The 21,400-nt window shown below is 40.7% G+C and overlaps 1 pseudogene; it reads right to left on the bottom strand.

The window, feature by feature from the left end:
- Nucleotides 1–19,364: 19,364 nt before the first annotated feature.
- LOC118005066 lies at nucleotides 19,365–21,027 on the bottom strand (annotated as a pseudogene).
- Between the last annotated feature and the right edge of the window lie 373 nt (nucleotides 21,028–21,400).

Genomic DNA, 21,400 nt, shown 5'->3' with positions numbered 1-21,400 from the left:
CAATGGCTGGCAAGTGAGGATTTTTAAGGGCAAAATTTGGGGGAGGGGTCCCCTGAGAAAGTGGATGCTGTTAATCAGAGGCCCGGGAGGAAATGCTACCAGAGGTCTCCTGAGAAGGTAGACTCCATTGATGGGAGGCCCATGAGGTCATGCTAGCAGATGTTACTAATGTCTGGTCCCCTGGAGGTCTATTCCATGAGAAGAGACTTGGAATCTGAAAAATATCTTTATTTTATACGTTAGAAATTTCATTAGGTACATATAGTGATTTTATCTTTAGGGTAGTGCTGATTAACTACCTGTAAGCTCTGGAGTTGCAGTCCTATATGTTCCTTTGGATGATAAGCATGCATTCCTCTCTCCTGAGCCTAGACCTACGTGTTTTCTGGCTGGTCCAGCTATGCCTGGGGATGATATGATCTGATAAGATGGATGCTGGCTTTACTATAAGTAGATTTGGTGGGAATCCCATGTTGGGATACTTTGCACCCAACATGGAGAGAGGGAATGGAAAGTAGAGAGCAGAGTGAGGTGGCTCCCAAGACCAGCTGCAGTTTGAATTCAGCAGTTCTTGGAGAAAGATGTGCGTTCAGTGGTGGGAGCAGATATTAAGGAGTCTCCGTTGACTGTCCACTTTGACTCAATCCTATCTCCCATCTAGCTGATAGGTAACACCTTGGCCCTCCCAGCCTGGTACTCTCTCCAGATATGGAGGGGCAGGCAGGGTAGTGTTGCAGAAAGAGGGCTGGATTGGGAGTCCAGGCCCTCAATCCCAGGTCTGCCCCTGACTTGATTAAATTCACTCACTTCTAAATGGTCATGACATTAGACCAGGCCATATGTAAACAGATTATGGTAAAAACATGCACAGGGCTGGAAGTGGGGAGAATTGGAAGGATATATATATATATCCACAAAGTTACAAAGGTATTATATTACAGATTTGTAACTTCCTTGAAAATAAAAAAAATGATAGAATGAAAATATATTTGGTATTATTTTAACTTAGCCCTATGAGTTAATCTTCTCTTGTATCTCTTCACTTCTTTCTTTTTTTTAAGATTTTACTTATTTATTTTATTATTTGAGAGAGATAAAGACAAAGCATCCACGGGAAGGGGCAGAGAATTTCAAGCGGACTTCAGGTTGAGTGAGGAGCCCCACCGGGGCAGGGCGCAATCCCACCACCCTTAGATCATGACCTGAGCCGAGGGTCAGCGTTTTAACCCACTGAGCCACCCAGGCACTCTCTCTTTACTTCTTTAGTGAGAGAAGTGCTAGTTACTTTTCTTTACGGGCCAGGGTAGAAAATAGCTTTGTGGACTCCAGGGGGCAGTTTTCCCTTAAGAAGATATATACCGGGGCGCCTGGGTGGCTAAGTTGTTAAGCGTCTGCCTTCAGCTCTGGTCATGACCCCAGGATCCTGGGATGAGCCCCGCATGGGGCTCCCTGCTCGGCGGGAAGCCTGCTTCTCCCTCTCCCACTCCCCCTGCTTGTATTCCCTCTTTCTCTGTCAAATAAACAAACAAAATCTTAAAAAAAAAAAAAAAAAAAAAAAGAGGATATATACCAATTTAAACCATAGAAGACAAGTAAGTAAAGGGTGAGTAGCCTAGATCGTCTAGGGGAAGATGATCTAGAGAGGCCCTTTATGTCTGGGGAGTTGAGCGGGGTGGGGGATGGGTGGCGGAGATAATGCTGGCACCCCACCTCTTGGGGATCATTGGAGAGAAAGGATGGAGAGCATTCTGTAAACAGTGGAACCCATTCCAACTCAGAGCTTCAGGGGCCAGCTCTGACTGTAGAGACTAAAAGAGCTAGCTTGAAAGGGAAGCCACATGGGGGCCGTTGACAGAGCCCGGTGCTGGAGGAAGGCACCGCCCCTGAAGAGCTCTTGCAGCCCCTTCAGACCCGGTCCTGCTGAGAGCTCCTTACAGCAGAGGAAGCACTTTAAGGTGAACCAACTGGTCTTCAACAGTGACACCATGTGGCCGAGGGAAGTAAAGACAGCGCTGGGATTGAAGGATCCCGGGCCAGCCTACGCCCAAGAGAACGATGTGAGAGGGGGCAGGTCAAGAGGAAGACCGACCTTTTTGTTACTAGGCTGGGTGGGGGCCACGGCGATTTTATTTGGTATTGGTACTTTGCGTTTTGGGAGCAGTTCATACTAATTAAATACATTCTAAAATAAATGTTATAGACTTTATAGATTTTCTGAAAATCTATAACTACATCGTTTTGCCTTTTGCAGGTTTTGCTGGAGCCCCTGAGCATCGCACTCCAGACCGCTGAACACAAGCACTGTTTTGTTTCCTCTTTCACTGCATGGTGTGCCAACCTGTTTTTTTGTTTTTGTTTTTGTTTTTGTTTTTGTTTTTGAAAAGAAGGAAGAGGGAAGAGTGGGAGGACCTAATTTTCGAATTTCAAATGAGATTACACTGGGGCCATTACATGTTTCTCCAAGGTACCTTTCAGCTCAAATGTCTACAGTTTTATATGGAGCTGTTTTATGTTTTAAGAATCTCCTGGAAAACTTATTCATGCTACTCACTATGAACTAGTTGGTTTTGAGGAACTTCCATTTTATTTCCAGCAGAATACCATAGTATTGGTCTCTCAAAGCATTTATTTATAAGTGTTTGGGGAATAAGACTGTGTAAACTAGTCAAATGGATATAGTCCATGTGGCTTAGAGTGTCACTCATTCAAACAATAGGTAATGTGTGAGCCCCACTATGCAGCATTGTTCTGGTCATGGAAGATAGAATGATATAGAACAGAACATGGCATCTTCCTCAAGGAGCCTTCCTGGCTGGAGAGAATCACAAGATGCTATAAGAGCAGAAAGGAGGAAGATCTGAGCCAGTCTCAGTTGCCAACACTGATTTTGAGGGGCATAAGGCACAGATGAATGCCAACGACCAAGCACAGAACCAGCCCATAAAATCAATAATTACATGCAGGCAGGGCTGCTCAGAAGTCGTGTGCTGAGTGTTGCAGTCGAGACTACTTGTGTTTGAATCCCAGTTCCACCCCTTAGCCGCTGTGTAATCTTGGGTATTGTTACTAAGCTCCAAGTGCCCCAGCTTCCTTGCCTGTGAATTGGAGAGAATACCGACCTCAGGAGAGGTTTAAATTAGGTAATATCGGCAAAGTGTAATGCTGAGCAGGATTGCTCTCTAAGTTGAGATTTATTTTAATAATGATAGTAAGTCAAAAATTTGTAGACCAATCAGATCGTCAGTGTATTTTTGTTATGTTCAAATCAAGAATTGACCCATTTAATAAAGAGTTGAGGGTTTAGACCAGATGAGACTTACCATATTTCTCTAATTCTCCGGATCTTGACCTTTGCTGTATATCAGAATCACCTGGGGAATCTTAAAGCCGATACCTAGACTTCAACCCCAGAGTCTGATGCAGCTGGTCTGGAGTGTGCTTTGGGCTTCAGGATTTTTAATCATGAATTAATGTGCAATCAAGGTTGAGACCCACTGGTCTAACTGAATATGGAGAGTGAGCAGTTCTGTCCTTGGGTCACAGGCAACCAAGGCAGTTACTGATGACTTTCCCCTTGTATACCTGCATTCTGAGCTAGAAGTTGTCCTGGAAAGAACCAAAGGGAGAGGGAGTCACCTCCACCACCTGGTGCTGAAAACTGATGGAGGCCCCTGTACGTCTAGCCCCAGGAGGCATTTGTTAGTCATTACAGTACCAGGACATGTTGCTCTGCCAGCTGCCATGGGATGTCTGGAACAGCTGGAGTTAGAAAGGTGGATTCTAGGGGCAGCTCCACCATAGGCCAGCCAAGAAACTGGCTGCCCCATCTCGGTTTTGTTATCTGTGTGTGTTTGAGGAGATGGGAATGTTGGGCTTGCATGACCCACAGACCTGTTCTTAGGTCAATGAGGTATGTGGGTAAGGCACTTTGTAAACCATAAAATACTATATGAATGAAATAAAATAACCAGTAGAGATTAGACATGCATTTTTTGAAGCTAAAAGCTGTTATTCTGTATCATTTCTGCTGTCCAGAGCTAAGTTTTCAAGCACCTTGTACCAAGTTGGAATGATTGAGACCATTTTCTGTAGCAATTCTGTGTGCTAGGTTTCACAAAAGCAATACAGCAATGAACTCTATTTTCTGTCCTATTCAATAATTTATCATAATAAACCTTTTGAAAAACACCATCTAGGGTATGGGCCTCAGGGTAAAATGATTCCTTTTTTGTGGAAAAATAATTACTGTAATGAGTTTTCCTTATGTGTGGAACTGAATAAAGGAAAGCTAATTCAAAGTGGAGTCAGAGGCCAGAAGGTGGAGCTCTCACACCAAACCACTGGCCACAGCCCTTGCATTCTCAACAGGAAGAGCCCTATACCTTACAACGCCAGTAGGAAGAAAGATTTTCTCCTTACCCAGCAACAGCAAGGCCAATGAGAGACTGTCACAACTCAGCCAATGGGAAACCACTATACTTTGAACTCCCAACTTACTCCAATGGACTTTTTTTTTTTTTAAAGATTTTATTTATTTATTTGAGAGAGAGAATGAGAGACAGAGAGCACAAGAGGGAAGAGGGCAGAGGGGGAAGCAGAACCCCCGCTGAGCAGGGAGCCCGATGTGGGACTCGATCCCAGGACTCCAGGATCATGACCTGAGCCGAAGGCAGTTGCTTAACCAACTGAGCCACCCAGGCGCCCTCCAATGGACTTTTTGTTTATAATAGCCTCTCCCAACTCCCCCCACTTTCCTCTACAAAAGAGCGTTCCTCTCCTTTGTTCTCTGAACTTGCCTAGGGTTTGCCGTAGCTTGCCTGTCCTGAATCGAAATTTTCTGCTATTCCCAAATAAACCCATTTTTGCTGGTAAAATAACTGACAGTTTCATTTTTAAAGTTAACATATACAAATATAAAGCACCTGGGTCCATGCAATTTTATTGAGGATAAAAAGTTAACCAGAATTCAAATTAAGGGTTCTAATTAGTAATGTAAATTAGAAATATAAATGATGGGTTTTCTTGTTTTGGTTTGTTTTTTGGTTTTTAGTTATTTGTTTGTTTGTTTTAGCAGAATTATTTCCTTTCATGTTATGGAGACTTTAGGGAACATTTATTTTTGTCAAAAAACAAAATTAAACTGAGAAGATTTTAAAGATCTTATTAACTTTATGCAGAGATTCATGAATCTGGCAGCATTCAAGTTAGCAAATAAAAAGGAGCCCCAAATAGTTGTACAATTTGAGAGGGTTTATAGACCAAAGTGAGCAGGAACAAGAAGTCATACTGGGCAGAAGTGGATTGGTTATTGCAAGGTTACCTTCCTTCTAGCAAAGGGAAGTCTTGGAGCTTGGTAGCCTGTGCTGAGCAGGCAAGCACTGATTGGTGGACCTGGACCTTCCTTTCCTGGGAAAGCTGAGCATAGAAACTTAATTAAAAGATTTGGTTTACTGACATGAGGCTTAGCAGAAGTGACTCCAGTTTGGGCCCAATCTGGTTACGTTAACATCTTCCTAAATCTGACTCGGACTGCCTTGCACGTGTACTTTCTTGTATGTTCCTACAGAGCTGTGTGTGCTGTGTTGTAGGCAGCTGGATGCAGATGTGGAATTTGTAGGTAGGGACCACTGGAGAAATCTGCAGGCTTATCTCTTCAGCTCATGCTGCAGAAAAAGGTTATATGAACAAGGCAACTGCCCATGTAAGGAAAGATTAAAAGTATGTTTGAGAGGCAACCTACAGCACAGAGTCCATCTAGAGTCACACTGCCCAGTTTAAATCCCAGCTTCAATTTTTACCAACTGTGTGACTTCAGGCAAGTAATTTAATCTCTCTGGGCCTCAGTTTCCTCTTCCATTAGATGGAGGAAACAGTAGTAACTCCATCATTATGTTGTTATGGGGATTAAATGAGTTAATATTAGTAAAATGCTTAACACAGTAGCTGGAACATAGTAAACACCATATAAGTGTGAAAAAAAATACACTTTTTAACCCAGTGTTATAGCATCTGTAATTTACTCTAAGGTACATTGGTATAGACAAACTATAGGAGTGTAAATTAACTTTAATCTACATCTTAGCAATGAGAAATTAACAACAAAATGTCCAATTTCAGAGTCAATTTTCTGAGGACGATTAGAGCAGAGCTTTGAATATTGCTAGATAAATCTGTACCAGGAGGTAAGTTGTTTGATTTATTGTTAAGAAGAAAAAATAGCCAATTATGGTAATAACAAAAAAGCAATTTGTTGAGTAATATGCTCTGAACAATGTCATTTACATAAAAGTACCTTTATTCATTCAACATACATTTATTAAGAATCCACTATGTGCCAAGCACAGTGAGAGGCACAAGATATACATTTGTCTAAGATGGATGTGAAGCTTGCCCCATAGGGCTCCAAAGTGAGACCTGAAGGATGAGGTGGTGCCCACTAACCAAAGCAGGTGGGGATAGAGTTCAGGCAGTGGGAACAGCAAGGACGGGACCTGGGGGCAGGACACACTACAGGTTTGGGCAATTGAAAGGCAACTTGGGTAGTTGGATAGTGGAGGACAACAGGATAGCAAGCAGCAGATGACTCTCTGGGCATGGTTCACTTGATCTTCCCAAATCACTGGACCTATTGAACCTTGAAATTGTATTTCCTCGATTTCCATGTTGCCTCCACCTCTTGATTTTCTCCCATCTTAAATAGTGAATATTTGAATAGTGTTCCCCAAATTCATATCTATTCAGAGCCTCCGAATATGACCTTATTTGGAAATAAGGTCTTCGCTGATGTAATAAGTCGAATAGTTGGATTAGAGTAGACTCTAAACCCAAGGATGGGTATTCTTATAAGAAGCCCATGTGAAGACACACAGAGAGATGAAAGCCATGGTATGACAGAACCAAGCCTGGAGTGTTGTAGCGCAAGTCAAGGAATGCCAAGGATTGCCACAACCACCAAAGCTGGGATATAAGCATGAAGCAGGGTGGCCCTCAGAACCTCCAAGGAACCAAACGTGCTGGCACCTTGAATTCAGACCTCAAGTTTCCTGAACTGTGAAACATTAAATTTCTGTTGTTTTAAGCCACCCAGTTTGTGGTAATTTGTTATGGCAGCCTTAGGAAACTAATATACATCTCTTCAACTGTGCATTCTCAGTCCTTTTCCTGGTTTCCTCTTCCTGTGCATTCCCTTGGTATGATCCAAGGCTTCCTTCCTTGGTGATACTCTCTCCTTACATCTTCTCCCCCACACCTATTGGCAAACAACCTTACTCTCTACTACCCAAGGCAAATAGGAAAGAAGTTTGGGAGTAGCCAGGGCACTTTCCTCTATTTCAACTTCCACATTCAGTTAGTCACCAAGTCCCATTGACACTGCACTCTTTTTAAAAATTATTTTTCAAGAAGAATAGGGGAGTAATACTTGCATATGATTTTAAAAGATACAGCATGAATAGACAAATACTCAGACCAATGGAACAGACTAGACATTCCAAAATAGACCCAAGTATATATGGGAATTTAGTAAATAATAAGATGGTCACTAGGAAAAATATTAACTTAAAAAAATGGTGTAGGGACAACTAGATAGCCATTTCAAAAAAAGACAAATTAGATCTTTGTCTCATACCATAGATCAGAATAAATTTCAAATGGATCAGTAATCTATATGCAAAAAAAAAGGGCATAAAAGTACTAAGAAAACATAACTGAATTTGGAAAGAACTTCTTAAAGCTATAAAACAAGATCCCAAAGCAACAATAGAAAATCCTGATAAATCTGACTACATAAAAATAAATTTTGGGGCGCCTGGGTGGCTCAGTCATTAAGCGTCTGCCTTTGGCTCAGGTCATGATCTCAGGGTCCTGGGATAGAGCCCCACATCGGGCTCCCAGCTCGGCGGGAAGCCTGCTTCTCCCTCTCCCACTCCCCCTGCTTGTGTTCCCTCTCTTGCTGTCTCTCTGTCAAATAAATAAATAAAATAAAATCTTTAAAAATAAATAAATAAATAAATTTTTTGGCAAGGTATAAGACATCACAAGCAAAGTCAAAAGACAATGACAAATTGCTGGAAAATATTTGCAACTTATATTGGGATTCATCTCTTTAATACATAAAGAGTGCCTAAAAGTCAAAAAGAATAAAATTCAAGCCCTGAGAGAAAAATGGACAAAATCATAAGCAGACAATTCGAGAAAGAGATATACAGTTGACTTAAAAATTTTTTAATTTAAATTCAATTTAGTTAACATATACTGTATTATTAGTTTCAGGGGTAGAATTTAGTGATTTATCAGTTGCATATAACACCCGTGCTCATTACATCAAGTGCCCTCCTTAATGCCCATCATCCAGTTACCTCTTCCCCCACCCACTTCCCCTTAGTTTGTTCCTATAGTTAAAATTTTCTTTTTTTTTTAAAGATTTTATTTACTTATTTATTTGAGAGAGAGAGAGAGGGAGAAACAGCATGAGAGGGGAGAGGGTCAGAGGGAGAAGCAGGCTCCCCACTGAGCCAGGAGCCTGATGTGGGACTCTATCCCAGGACTCCAGGATCATGACCTGAGCTGAAGGCAGTTGCTTAACCAACTGAGCCACCCAGGCGCCCTAGTTAAGATTTTCTTATGGTTTGCCTCTCTTTCTGTTTCTCTCTTATTTTATTTTTCCTTCCCTTCCCCTTTGTTCATCTATTTTGTTTCATAAATTCCACATATGAGTGAAATCATATGGTATTTATCTTTCTCTGACTGACTTGTTTCACTTAGCATAATACCCTCTAGTTCTATCCATGTCGTTGCAAATGGCAAGATTTCATTCTTTTTTGATGGCTAAGTAATATTCCATTGCATGTATATACCACATCTTTTTTATCCATTCATCTGTTAATAGACATCTCAGCTTTTTCCATAGTTTGGCTATTGTGGACATTGCTGCTATAAACATTGGGGTGCAGGTGCCCCTTCAAATCACTATGTTTGTATCCTTTGGATAAATACATGGTAGTGCAATTACTGGGTCATAGAGTAGTTCTATTTTCAACTTTTTGAGGAACCTCCATACTGTTCTCCAGAGTGACCGCACCAGCTTGCATTCCCAACAGTGTAAGAGGGTTCCCCTTTCTCCACATCCTCACCAATATCCATTGTTTCCTGACTGGTTAATTTTAGCCATTCTGACTCTTGTGAGGTGGTATCTCATTGTGGGTTGGATTTGTGTTTCCCTGATGCCTAGTGATGTTGAGCATTTTTTCATGTCTGTTGGCCATTTAGATGTCTTCTTTGGAGAAATGTCTGTTTGTGTCTTCTGCACATTTCTTGACTGGATTTTTTATGTTCTGAGTGTTGAGTTCGCTAAGTCCTTTATAGATTTTGGATACTAGCCCTTTGTCTGGTAAGTCGTTTGCAAATATCTTCTCCCATTCTGTCGGTTGCCTTTTAGTTTTGTTGACTGTTTCCTTTGTTGTGCAAAAGCTTTTTATCTTGATGAAGTCCCAATAGTTCATTTTTGCCCTTGCTTCCCTTGCCTTTGGAGATGTGTCTAGCAAGAAGTTGCTGTGGCTGAGGTCAAAGAGGTTGCTGCCTGTGTTCTCTTCTAGGATTTTGATAGATTCCTGTCTCACATATAGGTCTTTCATCCATTTTGAGTTTATTTTTGTGTATGGTGTAAGAAAGTTGTCCAGTTTCATTCTTTTGCATGTGGCTGTCCAGTTTTCCTAACACCATTTGTTGAAGAGACAGGTTTTTTTCCATTGGATATTCTTTCCCGCTTTGTTGAAGATTAGTTGACTGTAGAGTTGAAGGTCCATTTCTGGGCTTTCTATTCTGTTCTATTGATCTATATATCTGTTTTTGTGCTAGTACCTGCTGTCTTGATGATCACAGCTTTGTAATATAGCTTGAAGTCAAGCATTGTGATACCCCCAGCTTTGGTTTTCTTTTTTAACATTCCCTTGGCTATTTGGGGTCTTTTCTGGTTCCATACAAATTTTAGGATCATTTGTTCCAGTTCTGTGAAAAATGTCAATGGTATTTTGATAATGATTGCATTGAATGTGTAGATTGCTTTGGGTAGCATAGATATTTAAACAATATTTGTTCTTCCAATCCATGAGCATAGAACATTTTTTCATTTCTTTGTGTCTTCCTCATTGTTTTTCATGAGTGTTCTATAGTTTTCTGAGTCCAGATCCTTTGCCTCTTTGGTTAGGTTTATTCCTAGGTATCTAATGGTTTTTTTTTTTTTTTTTTTGGTGCAATTGTAAGTGGGATCAACTCCTTGATTTCTCTTTCTTCTGCTTCATTGTTATTGTATAGAAATGCAACTGATTTCTATGCATTGATTTTATATCCTGCGACTCTGCTGAATTCCTGTATCAATTCTAGCAATTTTTTGATGGAGTCTTTTGGGCTTTCTACATAGAGTATCATGTCATCTATGAGGAGTGAAAGTTTGACTTCTTCTTTATTGCTTTGGATGCATTTTATTTCTTTTTGTTGTCTGATTGCTAAGGCTAGGACTTCCAGTCTGTGTTGAACAACAGTGGTGAGAGTGGACATCCTTGTTGTGTTCCTGACCTTAGGGGAAAAGCTCTCAGTTTTTCCCCTTTGAGGATATTTGCTGTGGGTGTTTCATATATAGCTTTTATGATATTGAGGTATGTTCCTTCTATCACTACATGGTGGAGGGTTTTAATCAAGAAAGGATGCTGTATTTTGTCAAATGCTTTTTCTGCATCTGTTGAGAGGATCATATAGTTCTTATCCTTTCTTTTATTAATATGGTATATCACATTGATCTATTTGCAGGTGTTGAACCACCCTTGCAGCCCAAGAATAAATCCCACTTAGTCGTGGTGCATAATCCTTTTAATGTACTGTTAGATCCAATTAGCTATCTTGGTGAGATTTTTTTTTTTTCATCCATGTTCATCAGGATTATTGATCTGAAATTCTCCCTTTTGGTCAGGTCTTTGTCTGGTTTTGGGATCAAGGTAATGCTGGCCTCATAGGATGGGTTTGGAAGTTTTCCTTCCATTTCTATTTTTTGGAACAGTTTCAGAAGATTAGGTATTAATTCTTCTTTAAGTGTTTGGTAGAATTCCCCTGGGAAGCCATCCAACCCTGGACTCTTGTTTGTTGGGAGATTTTTGATTACTGGTTTAATATCTTTGCTGGTTATGGGTCTATTCAGGTTTTAAAAATTTCTTCCTGTTTCAGTTTTTTTAGCTTGTTTGTTTCTAGGAATTTATCCATTTCTTCCAGACTGCCTAATTTGTTGGCATATAATTGCTCATAATACCTCTTATAATTGTTTGTATTTCTTTGGTGTTGATTGTGATCTCTCCTCTGTTAATTATGATTTTATTTATTTGGGTCCTTTCTCTTTTCTTTTTGATAAGTCTGGCTAGGGGTTTATTGATCTTATTAATTCTTTCAAGGAACAGTTCCTAGTTTCATTGATTTGTTCCACTATTTTTTAAATTTCTATATCATTGATTTCTGTTCTAATCTTTATTATTTTTCTTCTCCTGCTGCATTTAGGCTTTAATTGCTATTCTTTTTCCAGCTCCTTTAGGTGTAAGGTTAGATTGTGTATTTGAGACTTTTCTTGTTTCTTGAGGAAGACCTGTAATGCTATATACTTCCCTCTTAGGATCACCTTCACTGCATTCCAAAGGTTTTGAACTGTTGTGTTTCCAATTTCATTTGTTTCCATGAATTTTTTTAATTCTTCTTTAATTTCCTGGTTGACCCATTCATTCTTTAGTAGGATGTTCTTTAACCTCCATGTATTTGTAGCCTTTCCAAATTTTTTCTTGTGGTTGACATCAAGCTTCATAGGATTGTGGTCTGAAAATATGCATGGTATGATCTCAATCTTTTTGTACCAGTTGAGACCTGATTTGTGAGCCAGTATGTGATCTATTCTGGAGAATATTCTATGTGCACTCAAAAAGAATATGCATTCTGCTGATGAAATGCTCTGAATATATTTGTTAAGTCCCTCTGGTCCAGTGTACCATTCAAAGCCCTTGTTTCCTTGGTGATCTGTTTAGATGATCTGTCCATTGCTGTGAGTGGGGTGTTAAAGTCCCCTACTATTATTGTATTATTATCAATGAGTTTCTTTAATTTTGTTTTTAATTGGTTCATATATTTGGCTGCTCCCAAATTAAGGGCATAAATATTTACAATTGTTAGATCTTCTTGTTGGGTAGACCCTTTTACGATGATATAGTGTCCTTCTTCATCTCTTATTATAGTCTTTGGTTTAAATTCTAGTTTGTCTGGGTGCCTGGGTGGCTCAGTTGGTTAAGCGACTGCCTTTGGCTCAGGTCATGATCCTGGAGTCCCTGGATTGAGTCCCGCATCGGGCTCTCTGCTCGGCAGGGTGCCTGCTTCTCCCTCTGACCCTCCCCCCTCTCATGTGCTCTCTCTCTCTCATTCTCTCTGTCTCAAATAAATAAATAAAAATCTTTAAAAAAATAAAAATAATAAAAAAAAATTCTAGTTTGTCTGATATAAGGATGGCCACTCCAGCTTTCTTTGGTGTCCATTAGCATGATAAATGGTGACTGGAGGTTTCTTTGAGTGTAAAATGAATCTCTTGTAAGCAACATATCGATGGGTGTTGGGGTTTTTTGTTTGTTTGTTTGTTTGCTTAATCCATTCTGATACCCTCTGTCTTTTGACTGGAGAATTTAGTCCACTTATATTCAGAGTAATTATTGAAAGATATGAATTTAATGCCATTGTATTACCTGTAAAGTTGCTGTTCCTGTAGATTGTCTCTGTTCATTTCTGGTCTTTGTTAATTTTGGGCTCTCTCTCCACTCAAAGGATCCCCTTTAATATTTCTTGCACAGCTGGTTGAGTGTTCATAAATTCCTTTAATTTTTGTTTGTCCTGGAAATTCTTTGTCTCTCCTTCTATTCTGAGTGACAGCCTTGCTGGATAAAGCATTCTTGGCTACATATTTTTCCCATATATTATATATATCATGCCAGTCCTTTCTGGCCTGCCAGGTCCCTGTGGACAGGTCTGCTGCCAGCTTTATGTGTCTACTCTTATAGTTTAAGGATCTCTTGTCCTGAGCTGCTTTCAGGATTTCCTCTTTAACTTTGAAATTTTCAAGCTTCACTCTAATATGCTGAGGAGTTGACATATTTTGTTGATTTGGGGGGGTGGTCTCTGTGCCTCCTGGACTTGAATGCCTGTTGCCTTCCCCAGATTAGGGAAGTTCTCTCAGCTATAATTTGTTCAAATAAACCTTCTGTCTCTTTCTCCCACTCCTCATTTTCTGGGACCCCTATAATATGGATATTATTTCCCTTTATGGAATTGCTGAATTCTCTAAGTCTCCCTTCATGATCTAATAGTTTTCTTTCTCTCTTCTTTTCGGCTTCCTTATTTTCCATCATTTTATCTTCTATATCATTGATTCACTCCTCTGCTTTGTTCATCCTCATCTATCTGGCCTCCACTTGGGACTGCATCTCAGTAATAGCATTTTAAATTTCAGCCTGACTAGAGTTTAGTCTTTTTATCTCTACAGTAAGGGATTTTTTAGAGTTTTCTAGGCTTTTTTCAAGCCCAGCCAGTATCTTTATAATCATTTTAAATTCTAGTTCAGACATCTTATATCCACACCTCCTACCTTCCAAATTGTAGTCGCTTTTCTACTTGTAGACTTGCAGCATTTCTTTTCTCAGCTCTCCGATTGATTTCTCAGGTGTTCAGAATGATTTGATAACTTCTAGTTGTATTCTAGGGATGAGACAAATTTAGGGTCCCCCTATTCCTCTGTCATCTTAATTCATCCTCCTCTTTTAAAAAAAAAAAAAAGATTTATTTATTTATTTGAGAGAGAGAGAGGGAGTGTGCCAGCCTTGAGGGAAGGAGCAGAGGGAGAAGGAGACACAAATTCAAGCAGACTCCATGCTGGGCACAGAACCCAATGTGGGGCTCCATTCCATAACCCTAAGATCAGGACCTGAGCCAAAACCAAGAGTCAGATGCTCAACTGACTGTGCCACCCAGGCACCCCTAGAGTTGACTCTTAAATATGTAAAAAGATGTTGAAATTTATTCATAATAGAATAAAAACTATGAGAATTAAAACTATACAGAGATATCATTTCTCATCTATCAGACTGGCAATAATTCAAAAGCTTGGCAACATACTCTGTTGGCGAGGCTGTGGGGAAATAAGCACTGTCATACAATGCCAGTAGGAATACAAAGTGATACAACCCCTGGTGAAGGAAATTGGGCAATACACAACAATAATAATTATGTATTTACCCAGGAAAACCACTTCCAGGAAACTACCTTGAAAGTAAGCCACTACAGGGGTGCCTGGGTGGCTCAGTCGTTAAGCGTCTGCCTTCGGCTCAGGTCATGATCCCAGGTTCCTGGGATCAAGCCCCACATCAGGCTCCCTGCTCCGTGGGTAGCCCGCTTCTCCCTCTTCCACTCCCCTGCTTGTGTTCCCTCTCTCACTGTGTCTCTCTCTGTCAAATAAATAAAATCTTTAAAAACAAACAAAAAAAAGAAGGTAAACCACCACAAATATGAAAGAACGCATGTACAATATTCTTCATTACAATATTACTTGTAATAGTAAGATAGTGGAAACAACCCAAACAGCCACTAATAAATTAAACTGTGGTACAGTTATATGATGGAGTACTATAGGTCACAACAAGAAATATGAAATATTTCTATAAACTGATATGGAGTGATTTCCAGGATTATATTATTAAGTGGAAAAAAATGAAGTGGAAAAAATAAGAGAACATAAGAATATACATATTACATATATATATACATATATATATGCATGCTTATTTTTGAAAAAAAAAGGGAACACAGGAAGGATAAAACAAAGACTAATGAAAATATCTGCTTCTGGAGATGGTGGGAACAGAGTAAAGGAAAGGGAAGTGAGTGGCACTTCTTTGAATACACTTTTTTATATTGTTCTGACTTTTGAACCAAGTAAAAGCCCATCCATAAAACAATTTAATAAAATGTAATAAAAAGATTTTAAAAATCAAAACTAAAATCAAATATAAAAAGAAGCACGTGAATCTCTATCCAGTTATTATCAAGATTTCTTGGCAGTCCCTTTATGTCCTTAGAATATATCTCACTAAGGATGTACAGAGGACGGGTTTCAAAGTTATTTGAATTACTCTGTTCTGTACTATACATTGTACCATGATTTCACATCCTTGGTGTCCTTAATACTAAAGGAAAAGGGAGACTGCAAAACATTTAAAGTGTACTTCATAGATTTATGATTGGTATTAATATTAAAATTGTGGTTCTAAAGCTATTTTATGTATACAGTAGTGTAGGATGCAGCGAGAAGTAAATATGTGAATGCTATTAGGAACCAAGATTTTCACAGTGGTCATGTAGAAATGTTCTTGATCTTAGAAAATGCCCATTGAGGGACGCCTGGGTGGCTCAGTCGGTTGACTCGATTTCAGCTCAGGTCATGATCTCAGGGTCATGAGATCAAGCGCTGACTCAGGCTCTGCACTCAGTGTGTGGAGTCTGCATGGGATTCTCTCCCTTTCCCTCTGCCCCTTGCCCAGCTTGCACTCTCTCTAAAATGAATAAATAAAATTCTTAAAAAAAAAAAAAAAGGAGATGCTTATTGAAGTTTTTCCAGTGAAGTTTCATGATGTCTGCAACTTTCTTTTAAATGATTCAGGAAAGGGGCACCTGCGTAGCTCAGTTGTTGAGCGTCTGCCTTCGGCTCAGGTCATGATCCCAGGGTCCTGGGATCGAGCCCCGTGTCAGGCTCTCTGCTCTGCGGGAAGCCTGCTTCTCCATCTCCCACTCCCCCTGCTTGTGTTCCCTCTCTGGCTCTCTCTCTGTCAAATAAATAAAATCTTAAAAAAAAATGATTCAGGAAAAAAAGCATGTGAGAAACATAAAGCAAAGGGAGCAAAAATATGAGCAATTGATGAGTCTAGCTGAAGAATAGTGATCTTTGTATAATTCTCATTTTTTCAATTTTTCTTAAGTTCAAAATTCCAATAAAAAATTTTAGAGTAAGTGATATATCTTACTTGGCATTTTATAAAACACATGTTTTGGTATTAACTCTAATCAGAAACACATCATTTATATCGATAAAAATAAGCTAGATTTTTGCTTCAGTGAGAATCAGCAGCAAAAATATCAAGGTCTTAGAAAATCAAAGGTTTATTTCTTGCTCATGCTATCTACCCATCACAGTCAACACAGTCTGGTGCAAGAGAAGAAAGAGAGCTGTGGAAGTTCTCTTTCAAATAATGACATGCCTGACTAGAAGTGACATGCGTAACTGTTTAATCAAATGATCCAACTCACCCCTACGGGGAATAAAAGATTGGGAAATATCTGATGAGCAGTATTAATGATTATCACCTTGCTCATTCACTATGTTTTATGCCACAGTAAACATTGATAAATGTGAGAAGTTAATATAATGTAGTGATTAAGAACACAGATTCTGCAGCCAGATAACTAGTTACTAACTCAATCACTTGCCAGCTAATCTTGGGCAAGTTACTTAATCTCTTTGTGCCTCAGTTTCTTCAGGTATAAAAATTGGGTCTAATAATAAGTAACTGGGGAAAGATTGTGTGAGTTAACATAGTCAAAGCATTTAGAACAATGGCTGGCCTATCACTATCACCAACAGCATTATTATTTTATAGTATGAAACTTAAGATAATGCATTAAAGAAATTTCTCAATGTCCCTCCCCCAAATCAAGCAGTACAAAGATTTACAGTGAAAAGTGAGTTTCTCTCTCACATCAGAGCCTCATCAACCAGTTTTTCTCCCCAGATATGACTGTTACTGGCTGTGGCACTTAGGAATTTATTGCCTTCCAGCCCCCAATCTCCTCTTCGTTTCTCTGTTCTGATAAATGAAGCAGCTTTCCTTGCCCCCTGCCACAATGTTCAGCTTTGCCAGTAAAGGACACTGGTGGGACTCTGGAGGAAAGATGGGCTTCTCTTCCCGGTTCTGGTGGGCTTTCTGTTCTTGTGCCTGTGGTGCTAGGCAGGTATGTGGGAAACGTAATGATGGTGGGGGCCCAGCTGGCTTCCCCAAGGCCAACTCAGCAACACTCCTGTAAGCAATTCCTGGCAGGTTTCCACTGTGACCAACCGGTGGCCCAGCCAGCTTCCCATCAAGTTCAACAGCACTCTCCATGGCAGTTTTCCAGAGAATTCCATCAGCACCCCCCAGCAAGTGATTTCTTTCCCACCAGTCTCAGACTACTGGTTCCTCACTGGAGGTATTTCCAGCTTGTCATTCCTCGCCTGTCAACTGTGGAGCAGCTCTGACTTGAGGGAACCCAGTAAAATGCTACACCATGGTGGGACTTCTCCCTCTCCAAGGAGATCTGGGTCCAGGCTTGAGGCTCTACCTTTCAAGTTCATTCCTTTCTTGGGTACTCTTTCTCGGCCCTAAAGTATTCTTCAGAGTTTTCTCATTCTCGCTCAGTAAATTCTCTGTAAAAAAACACCCTTTTTTTTTCCAGGAACGATTTTGTGATTTATTCAGAAAATTGGCTTGCAGATCACTGTGGACAAGACCCAACTTGGCTAGAAAATGCAATCCCTTGGCAGAGCCACACAGACAGCTCAGCTGGCTAAGTTTTATTCTCAGAAAGGACCAGAGACGAAAATGCTCTGGTTTCCCTAAAGTCCTGTTTTAGCAGCCAGGAAGGTGTAACTCTCATATTGAAAAGCAAGTAGTTTCAAGAAAAACTTCCATTATTGTGTAGTCTTATAATGTATGCAATTGTGTCATGCAAATTCAATTATAGGCACTCAGCAGAATAGTAAAAATAACAATAATAGCAAAATGATGGGAGAAAAGAGAGGACAAATGAACATTAAGTGCCAAGCAGGCTTTCACCTGCCATTCTTCTCCCAGTGTGCAACTGGAGTCCATTCAGTCTCCCCCTCTCCTGAGTGCCTCTCTGCCCCAAGCATGAGTCTAGTGCTTAAATATCTACTATTTTCATACAATATGGCCTCTAAACGCTGGCCAACTTCTTCATCCGGTGCTCAACCAAACAATCAACAGCCTTCCCCAACACTGTAGGCTACCTGGCTGCACTGGACTGACAGAAAACACAACAGTCTCAATTTAATGTCTCTCCAAGGGTTTTCATGGATCATTTCTGACCATAGTAATGTGTGTTCTTCCCTGGGGTTCCAGTAACTATAGAGTTGCCCTACCACATCAGATATGACTTCCCTGGAGTCTCAGAGCTGACTAGAATCTGGTTTTGTCCATATTGTCAAGGCACATATTTTCTGAAAGCCAGGATTGACCCTACGACTGGGTTCAGTAGGGGCTATCAAGGAGATAAGATTAAAGGAAAATCAATCAACCATGCTACACCTCGTTTCCTATTTCCTTCACACACACCCACCTACCCCCCATAAAAAAAAAAAAAGCCCTAGAGGAAACATTTTTAATCTGATTGTGCTACCTGAATGAGTTAGCCCTTTAATCCTCAGTAGACTAGCAAGGTTCAGTTTATCCTCTTAGCCAACAGCCCGCTAAAGTTTAGGGATGGGGGTTCACAGATCCGGAAGGCTCAGCAGCCTGGGGAACACAGAACCAGTTCTCGCTCTCTCTCAACTTTGTCCCCCTTGCATACAAATTCCCACTGTCCACAGAATGATGTCCAAACTCAACAGTCTTTGTCTACAGAACCAGGACGACCTGAGCCTCCCAAGGCAGGATCTTGTTCTCACTCATCTGCAGGTCTGCCCACCTCTGAGCACAGATGCTGGCACATAAGCCAAATGGAGCTCCATGAATGAATGGCAACTGTGTGAAAATGTAACTCATATAAAACAAAAGTACCAAATGTCCAAGTCTCTTCAGAGTCTCAAGTCAAAAAAAAAAAAAAAAATTAACTGGAGAGCACTTTAAATCTTTGCCAAATTTCTCAAGGATCACCCCCCAAAAATTCAATTCATAATGTAAAACAAAACTTACAAACTCATATCTCACCTTCATGGCAATTGGCCCCCACATCTCTCTCAAATTACCCCCAATTTTCCGAACTTTTCTCATTCCCTTCCTATGTTCCTTTCCAGCTTCCATTCTTTCCTAGAAGTACAGGGTAACGAGTTAAAAACATAAGCTCCAGGGCTCATCTTGCTGGGTCAAATTTCTGTCATGTTTTAACTGAAGCAGGTACCTGGCATGTGGTATAGTACTCAATAAATCCAACCTTGTTATTTAAATCCTACTGACTTCTCCAATATCTTTTTTTTTTTTTTTTTAACTTGGCTCCTTTTCCATTAATGCAAGACGAAATGTCTGTTAGTTTTCCAGGGTTACCAAAACAAACTGCCACAAACTTGGTGGCTTAGCACAACAGGAATTTATTTTCTCACATCTCTGGAGGCCAGAAGTCCAAGGTCAAGGTGTTGGCAGGGCTGTGCTCCTTCCAGAGCTCTAGGGGGGCTTTGTTCTTTGCCTCTTCAAGCTCCTGGTGGCTGTCAGCATCCCTGGGTTTGTGGCTGCCTCTGTCTCCACACGGCCTTCCTCTGTGTGTACCTCCTCTGTGTGTTTCATGGGAACTTTGTCAGTGGATTTAGGGCGCACCCAGATAATCCAAGGTGATCTCATTTCAAGATCCTGAACTTAATTCCATCTGCAAAGACACTTTTCTGAATAGCCTCTCATTCACAGGTTCCGAGGGGTCGGGATGTGAACGTATCCTTTTTGCGCAGCCACCATTCAACTCACTACGAAATGACCTTGCGTCCTTCTTTGCGTGGGCGGTGGGCGGGGAGAGGGCTGGATGCTCCTGTAATTTAAACTTTTTCTTTTACCCTTGTCATGCTGAACAGATCAAGTCAGCAGCCAGCATCAACTACCTGGGAACCTGGGATGAGGTCCGGCACTTGGCCAAACGCAATTCAAAGTGATCTTTGACGGCCATGAAGAGGTTCCGGAACACCACGGCTGCCCAGGTGAGGAGGCGCGCCAGGAGAAGTCGCTTGCTGGGCTGCCGGCAGCAGGACACGCAGCACTTGCAAGCGCTGCAGCGGTCGTGAGGCAAGCAGCCGTCACAGCGGTACTGCTTTGTGCCAGGGACGTTGACTGACGTCCCAGTGGCCGTTCCCCAGCAAATCCTCCCTTTCACCAACGTATCCCAGCCTGTCGGTGACGAGGTGCTTCCCTTGAATGGCCGCAGAGTGTTGCAGCACTTTCCACAGAACGGGCTGGCCGTGGTCTTGAACCTAGAGGAGATTCTGATTTCTCACTGCCCTCTCCTCCTGCTCGGAGGTGCCGAGGAGGAAGTAGACGAGCAAGAGCTGGAAGACCAGGGCGAGCAGCCACCTCTTCCAGAGGAGCTGGCGCCACACCCTGGCGGCCATGCTCGCGGCGCCCGCGGATGTCGGGGCGGGGCAGGCGCAGGTCCAGGCGGCGTGGCCTCTGTGTGGCCAGTGGCCCCATCAGTTGTGGCGGGTGGTGGCCCAGCCCGAGTCCGGCAGCCACTAACTCGTCTTTATATTAAGCCTTCACTATTCAAATTATTGTGTAATTTCTGTCTCCTGAATGGACCCTGACAGATAAAACAGCTTCTGGTCATAGTCTTCCAGAGATAGTCTATGGCTATGCAGTGTGTGTGTGTGTGTGTGTGTGTGTGATCTCTTTTGTTGTATAATTAGTAATATTCTGTACAATGTTGTTGTTTTTTTAAATTCAACCGTGGTTGCATACCAGCACACGTAAATTTTTCTCGTTTTTAACTGTTGCGTAGGATTCTCTTGTATAGATGTACCATAATTTATTTAACCAGTTTCCTATTAATGGAAAATTAGATTATTTCCACTCTTTTCTCCCCACAATTACTATAGTAGTATTCTTATTTGAGAGGTCCCTATGCCCATGTGCAAGCCTATCTTATCTGAAAAATCACTTCCTGGAAAAGATTCTATCTTCTTGAATTCTCTCCAAACTATCTCCATACTTACTGCTTCCACCATATTATAAGCATTCTTCATTAAAAAAAAAAAATTAGTGTTTTTTATTAATTGGAATTAAGAAAGCATTTTGCATACATTTTAATTATTTAAATTAAAATTATTTAATTTTACTCAAATAAATAAATTTTAAAAACCATGTAAAATCAGTGAAAAACACAACGCAAAGAAGATTATCATCAGATATTTTGAGACAGGAATGCCCATGCATACACACACACACACACACACACACAAACTTTCTGTTTCCAGAATATAAATTTCTTCTTGAGAATCCATTATATACTTTTTAAAGTTAATAACATTTTCCTCACACTTGTGCCAAGTTGGCTGCTAAAGTAGTAACATAAAAATAGATGAAAATATTTTAAT

This window comes from Mirounga leonina, unplaced genomic scaffold, assembly GCF_011800145.1.
Source record: "Mirounga leonina isolate KUSES-001 unplaced genomic scaffold, KU_Mleo_1.0 Mir_115, whole genome shotgun sequence".
Classification (NCBI taxonomy): Eukaryota; Metazoa; Chordata; class Mammalia; order Carnivora; family Phocidae; genus Mirounga; species Mirounga leonina.
This window is presented reverse-complemented; position numbering and strand designations above follow the sequence as displayed.